General features: G+C 43.5%; 1 protein-coding gene across 1 annotated transcript in view; it reads right to left on the bottom strand.

Annotated features, from left to right (window-relative positions):
* Positions 1-6,347: 6,347 nt before the first annotated feature.
* LOC119342023 (zinc finger protein 4-like) overlaps positions 6,348-7,702 on the bottom strand; it is a 3,404-nt gene continuing 2,049 nt past the window's right edge. The window contains exon 2 of the transcript XR_005165360.1: positions 6,348-6,885. The gene's annotated coding sequence lies outside the window, so the exon portion shown is untranslated. The remainder of the gene's footprint in view (positions 6,886-7,702) is intronic.

Genomic DNA, 7,702 nt, shown 5'->3' on the forward strand with positions numbered 1-7,702 from the left:
AGGACCGGGATCCATAAGTTATCAGGTCTAGATGTGTGAGTTATCATGACATTGACACAAAATCTACCGAAGGGATATTTCATCTACCCCCCTCCCCCTCGTTGCCAAAGTTACCATGATGGGGTGCATAAGTTATGAGGCCTGCTATGTGTGAGTTATCATGCTATTCACACAATAGTTCGTCAACTCACCTTCCCCCTTCGGTCGCCAAAGTTATCAGGGCAGGGGTAATAAGTTATCAGGTCTGCAATGTGTGGGTTACCATGCTATTAACAAAAAAGTTATCAAGGGATATTTGATCAACTCCCCTCGGCCGCTGAAGATACCAGGACCTTCGTGCATAAATTAGCAGGTATGCGATGTGTGAGTTACCATGCTATTTATAAAAAAAAGTTATCGAGTGTATGTTTACATTAGGTTTTTTGGGTCAAAAAAGCTACTACGATATTTGTACATAAGCTATCAGGTTTGTGGTGCGTATAATTATCGGGTTCATTGCAGAGAATTTACCAAGCTATGACAAACGAGAAAAAGACCGTTGTTCAAATTCTATAGGATGAAACATTTATTTCTCTAGAAAAACTTCATCAATACAACAAAAAGAGACAATTGGAGTACAAAACACGTTGCATCGGTCCTCTTAAAATCGTGGAGCAAATGGTTGTCTCCTCGTCAAAGGCGTTGTGGTCTTTCTTTCTCGCTCTCATTTACTAAGGTAGAAATACCAGTTAATCTGGATTTGAAAACTTGTAGCAAATGATTTTGTATGGTGAATAAGAACAAAAAATGATACAGGGCACGAGAGGAAAAAAACAGAGATATGCTTGTTAGTGCAGTAGAAAGATAAGGTCAAATTGTTAAACTTGCTGTACAGAACAACAATAGCAAAGTAGCTCAGTTGGTCAGCGAGATGCTCCTTAGCTACAGCGACCAGAGTTTGAATCCTGGCAACGCAATTGGCATTTAGTTTTTCTCCACCGCGGAAAAGAGAACGTCGCTCGCGGGAACAAGCACAACCGTGTGATCAGGATCTGACAGAGCTCAGGTCGTGCAACCTGCCAGTCGGCAGGATTTTAGCTTTTCCGTTTTGCAAAAGAAACAAGACCGCGTGTAGTTGGCACGGGCATGCATTCAGTAGACAGCACCGCGTGTAGGCACATGGTCGCTGTCTGGGCCTATATATATAAATAGTGTACCATCACAAGTAATGTAGTGGAGTTTATTGAACCAGCTGGTTCTCCGTACAATGATAGCAAAGCTGCAGGCTCCGCCATCAACACCCACACCCACACCCACGGCCATTTTTAGCAACTTGAATTACCGAGCGATCGGCCTTGATTTGTCCGGCATGCATGACCGGCAGCCGCCCGTACGGTGGTCGGCCCCCAACGCGCTGGCGATGCATCTGGATAGCACTCCCGGACATGCATGCGATTACTGTCTCAGCAACTGAAAAGGGCTGCATGTATATAGGTCGGTCACAATTGCTAGCTCCAGTAGAAAGCAGAGGCTTCATATGGCGTGCATTTACTTCGTGCAGAGACCAAAACAAATATGGTGGCGCGAGCTCAGGCTGCGTGATGCGTCGAGAGTACACGAGAGCAAGCGCGAGACTACCCACAATGAAAGTAATATAGTTTTTTTTTAAAAAGGAGAAGGACCCCGGTCTCAGCATCTGGACCATGCATGCAGTCACTTTATTAATTATTTACACAAGACCTTACAAAGTCATACAACAGTAAGACTAAAGCCACCATCTAGACAACATATGTCGCTACTCGTATTCAGTTGATGAAGGGATGCTGATAGTCTGAGCCTAATACCAAAAAAACCTCGCAGCCAAACCTAACATCTAAGACCCGAGGTCCCAACCAGGACGCCTACCGGGTATGGGCACCCACCAGTCCGGCACACTTCTCAACCAGGACGCCTGCCGGGTATGAGGCCGCCGTCGTCATGTGCCGCCAATCCATCTTTAGTGTTGTACTGCTGCATCAACCTTGCCAGGTCTGCCATCGACGCCACCACGATGCCGGACAACGCCACCATCCTGCGCGTGTCCATCAATGCACGCCCATCGCTGAAATTCCACAGCGCCATGCCGCCGTGATCCGCCGTCGGCCTTGCGGTAGATGTAACACCGCTCCTCCTCTTGCCACCTCCATCCATCACTTGCTCCAAAACGATGCCCCCAGTAGGGAAAGCGATACAGAAAATGCCATCATAATCTGATCCTGAAGACCCAGATCTAGGGTTTGCCCCCGAGCATCCCGAGCCTGATGACACAAACTGCAACGACGATGCCTCGACAAGGAAATGACATCAAAAACGCTACCATCGTCCGCCATGACCGTAGCCGGCGCGATTTTCATCGGCACTTGCGCCACCGGGCGTGCGCCGTCGGCGTAGCTGGTCCCTTCAACCGAAGCAAACTCCAAAACGATGCCCTGAAGAGAGACTACGACGCAAAAGCACCGCCATCGCTCGATCCCAAGGAGATCTAGGGTTTCCCCCGGAGTTGCCCGCGCCGTCAAGGACCAAACAAGGATGGAATCCGCAGATCCGCAAAGCTGTCGACGTGTCGCACCCGCCATCGCGCCGACCGCGACCTGGAGACCAAGCCCACGCCTGGGCCCTGATCCGGCTGCACCGCCACCAATCTGGTCGCGCCGCTGCCGTCCCTGACGACCGCGACGCCCCAGACCTTGAAGCCGCCTGCCGTGGAAGTATGGAATCGCTGGAGCGCCGCTACCCCCCGCCGTGATGTCCGGCCGAACACCACGCTCCGGATCGGGGGTGCCGGCCTGTGCCAGCCCCTCACGAGCGGGAGGGCCCCGAGTCCCCGCCGCGCCCTCGGGTGGCGGCGAGGGAGGAGGAGTAGGAGAAGGGGAGGCCGGGCGATTGGATCTGGGACTAGTATGTTACTCCCCTCTATATAAAGGTAGTAACATAGACTAGTAACATATGCATGTTACTAGTCTAATTACTTCTCACTGTGACTAGTGGGCTGCCATGCAAGGAGAAAAATGGACTGAACATTGAAATCACTAATTAATAAGAGGTACCCATTTCAAAGATCACTTCCATCTTTCCAAGTTGCGACAAGTGGCACGCATCATCTGCGTCACTTGTCGCAGCTTGGGAGTTTTCTTTTTTTTAGATCCGTTTATTTAAAACATTTTATCTCTTAAACTGTTCGTTCAAATCTCGAACCGTTTTCATCGTTGGATTCCTCACGTCAATATTTTTTCAAAACTAAATCATATGTTGATAGGTTTTTATGAAATATTTTTCACAAAAAAATAGGACAAGAATCGGACGAAAAAACCGAACAGGGAGCACGTTTTTTTCTTTCAGAAAGTCATTTCCAAGAGGCACAGCAGTGTCTCTCGCCAGAGCAAAATTGTGCCTCTCACGGAAGAAAGAAAAATGCATTTGTTTTCGTTTCTGAGAGGCACGTTTGTGCCTCTTGTGAAAGCAAAACCGTGCCTCTCGCGGAAGCAAAAAATGGAGAGAAAACGTGATTTTTCAATGTGAACGTTGATAGTAGTCCCTTTTTCAAGCAAATAAAGGTGGCGCCAAGGGTACATTTTCTCATTCATTTTCTATTATATTATTGCATATATGGGAGTAATATAGATGGTACATCACACACATCAAGAAAACAAAATCGAGACAAATTAATGTGAGAGACGAACCTGATCTAGATGAGGAAGAGGATTTTGATGGGATAAGCTCCATGAGCACACCGGATCCATCAACCAACTTTCTTGATTTAGTTTGAGTTTCAGAGCATCTGGATCCGGCCCCGACTTGTTTGCTTCACTTTAAGAGAGAACAATGGACTTGTTTCGTACAGGGGGAGAGGGAGGCAACGTAGATTCTATGGAGCAAGATTGCTTCACGAAAGATTTTTTTAACGGGGAGGGAAAGAGATGATGTAGGTAGCAGTAGATAGATTGGAGTTTGAACGGTGTTGGCTTCTATTTTCCCAACCAATTATTCTACCAGCGACCCCTCAACTGAGCCACTCATTATTTCTGTTTTTTTAGTGATAAACAGAGATTTCTATTTCTTGACGAACAGTTTAACATGGGAACGGACCATGAGACGGATTACTATTATTTCTTGACCGCACTGTGCGTTTTTTTCAGTGTGAGAATTAAATGTGTTAATCTACACCGTTATAACTTGATCCAACAAGATGAACGGTTGGTAATTTTTGCTTAACGTGCAAATTTCTTGAGACTCTCTATTTAGTATAGGTATATATAGATTATTGATAGTTGTAATATATTTATTGCATATAAGTAGAATATTTGAATGGAAAATATTTTCAAATGCATGGTTGAATGTTGTGGTGTTTTTTTCCACTAATGACTGCATGGTGATGTGGGCCCTATCCATTCATAATTGTATGGTTCGGTGGCACGCTTGCATGTTCATATAAATAAGTCAGTTGGGATGACTCTCTTATAAATATAGGCTTCAAATTGTTTGCCAATGTTATTTTAAGATTATATACATGTTTTAAACATATTTACACAAATATAAACCACCAAGTTGTTTTTTTTGTTATTTTACTTTGAGTGTATAGAATGTATGTACACCTATTGTTTTGTCAGTAAAAATAGTTAATTCGGATTTCTTTCAAATATTTTTTGTTGCGATGGTCCTCCGAAAGTACAACGTTAGCTAGAGGCTTCACGTCACGGCGTTGGATGGGGATCCTCTAAATATTAATCTGGTGGTTGTTAGGAGTCGTGGTTGCAGTGATAGGGATATCCATCTGGTCATTGAAAGGTAATTAATGAACACAATCAGTCCGCAGTAGTTAGTCGCCTTGTAGGCCCCGTCATTAAAAAACAAATGAGAGCCACCCTTCCTGGCGTATTTCTTTCTAGCGACAGGATAAGATGGACGGTGTGTCCTGAAACTAGCCATAGTCGAGAGTAACTTAGAGTAGTAACATGCATACAATTACTAGTCTATGTTACTACCTCTATAGTAGGGAGTAACATATATGTGGTGACATGCAACACTTTATTTATTAGGTTGTAGACTCATCTTGTCTTGATATGTATGATGCTACTCATACTATGTTAGTAACTAGCTATGTTACCACATGCCTCTCTTTCTTCATTAATTACTTGTCGCATCATCTATTTTGCTTAGATATGTGTGACGTAACCACCTATGTTATTCTCACGGTGGGTAGTCTCATTAATTGTGAGATTCCCCGCAGAACAATATTGTGAGAAAATAACAACGATGACCAGATTATATAACCATCGACTAATTTCGTTGTAGCTAACAACATTTCGTGGTGGTAAAAATATTTAGGTGCCCGCTGGATGGAATCACTGATCCACTCAAGTCGATCTCAGCGTAGATAAGTGGGAAGCTGTCACCGGAGGGAGCCCGGATGGGTGCCATTTTTAGCAGCGTGCTTCTTTTCCTTTATGGACCAGCATGTGGCTGTCTATAGCATGATTTGCCGGACAAGCCGGAGAGGGAGTCATTTGGACCTTGCAATATAAGGCTGCAGACCGTACGTGGATATGCTGGGCATCACCGAGCACCGACCAGTCTTCATTAATTGTGAAAAACAAAATAAATTAGCATGCTGAGCCCAGTCAGAGGCTGCCTGGAGCTTCGAGTAGTAATACCATTTTACCGTGAGAGGTTTACGGCTAACGGGCTCGTCGTTAGTGCCGTATCATACTAGCTACCACACTCATATTGGACCGCTTGTCGTTGGCACACTAATATTGAACGGATTACCACGCACTGTTAAAAAAACAGTAAAAATCATAATTTGGCAAAAATGTTTTTCTCTGAAAAGAAATGAAACAAGCCATCACGCTGGTGAGTGGAGTTCTTGCCTTCCGATGTGTCCAAGCTCAGCCAATGAACCTTGTTGACTTCTTCAGCATAAAGCAAGGATGGGATAACTTCACTTTCAGAAGAAGTCCTGTTGGAGGCTCTTTGGATCTATGGAATAGCCTGAAAGATACTTCCGCCGTCCCACTAGAGTCACAAAACATCTCATATTATGGAACGGAGGGAGTAGATGTGAAGAGATTAGAATATTGGGGGCAAGGATATGCCGAGGTGGATGTTAACCAATAATAGAATGATTTCTGTCAAATCTCATTACATGTTTCTAATCAGAACTGATATGGGATACCCACAGAAGTTCCTGTGGAAGTAAAAGTTCCAGCTAAGATTGAAATGTTTCTAAGGCTGTTGGCTCGAAAAACTTTTTGAACTAAAGACAATTTACTGAAAAAGGGTTGTAAAGTTGGGAAAGAGTGTTTTTTTTTGAACAGGATGAAAGTACAAACCATTAATTTTCTTATTGTTCTGCTGCCAGACTCGTATGAAGTTTATGGAAATGTGCTTTTGATTTGAGATGATCTCCTTGAATTTGAATGATTGCTTTGGTAATTTGTCCAAAACTTTCCTAAAATCTGTCAGGCGGCTAGTCCTGGTTGGAATTTCTGCGATGTTTTGGTCTATCTGGAAATACAAAAATGATATCATATTAAAAAAAATCATGATCCCATGATTCTGCAGAGATTGATGTGTAACTCGATCGTGTATTTGTCTATTTTGCAGGAAAAACAACAGAGGAAAAACTTCTCATGCTGGGGTAAGACTAGTCGAACAGATGGCAAGTGAAATTTACCGCACGGCGCACAGGGATGGAGACCAGGTGTGCAGCCGCTTGGCAGCTGACAAGATGGCGAACCTCCTGAAGTTTTCGAAAATGTTTGCTTCGGTAGTCTAGCTCAGCCTGGTTTGCTCGGCTCTTAGGTGTAGTCTGTCCTTTGAAAGCTGCTCTTTATATAGCCTCCTTGTGGGTGGGAGGAGTTTACTTCGCTGGTATGTAATAAGTAGTTTAATTAGTACTCCCTCCATTTATTTTTAGTCTGCATATAAAATTTGGTCAAAGTCAAGCTTAATAAAGTTTGACTAACTTTATATTAATATCAACATTCCCTATATGAAGTCAATATTATCAGATGCACCATGAAATGTATTTTCATACTATATAGTTTTAGTATTGCAGATGTTCATATTTTTTTATATAAATTTGGTCAAACTTTGTGCTGTTTCACGTCAACCTAATTTTATACACGTAGTAAAAAAGAAATGGTGGGAGTACTTTGTGGGTTGTTAGTTTCTCTTTCTAGGTAGTGCGCTTGCTGTAATCCTTTAGGCATTGTGGTTTCGTTAATGAAATTGGAAGGGGTGGGCTTCTTTTTCCAAAAAAAAATCATTAGCGGTGTTGTCAAGAAGCATACCAGGGCCAAGGACGGCTCACTAACGGGGTTGCATGACACTATGTCGGTGGCCACTTCTTATGAAATACTCCCTCCGTAAACTAATATAAGAGTGTTTAGATTACTACTTTAGTGATCTAAATGCTCTTATATTTGTTTACGGAGGGAGTACTACTTACTGATAGACATGCACGGACGCGCTCATCTGCCATGCTCAATGATAACACTAAATATGTGTGTGATTTGAACTATTTTCAACATGCACATTAGACCCTAGTTCCCTCCAACTTCAAGTTGTGTTTTATTATCCCTTTCCACTAATGCCTCCTCGTCTGAGTGTCGATGTACTAAGTTACCCATTTCGAAGCCCCCCCCTCCTTTTTTCCCGATAAAGGACATTTATTTCATTGAAT

This window comes from Triticum dicoccoides, chromosome 7B, assembly GCF_002162155.2.
Source record: "Triticum dicoccoides isolate Atlit2015 ecotype Zavitan chromosome 7B, WEW_v2.0, whole genome shotgun sequence".
In the NCBI taxonomy this organism is placed as follows: domain Eukaryota; kingdom Viridiplantae; phylum Streptophyta; class Magnoliopsida; order Poales; family Poaceae; genus Triticum; species Triticum dicoccoides.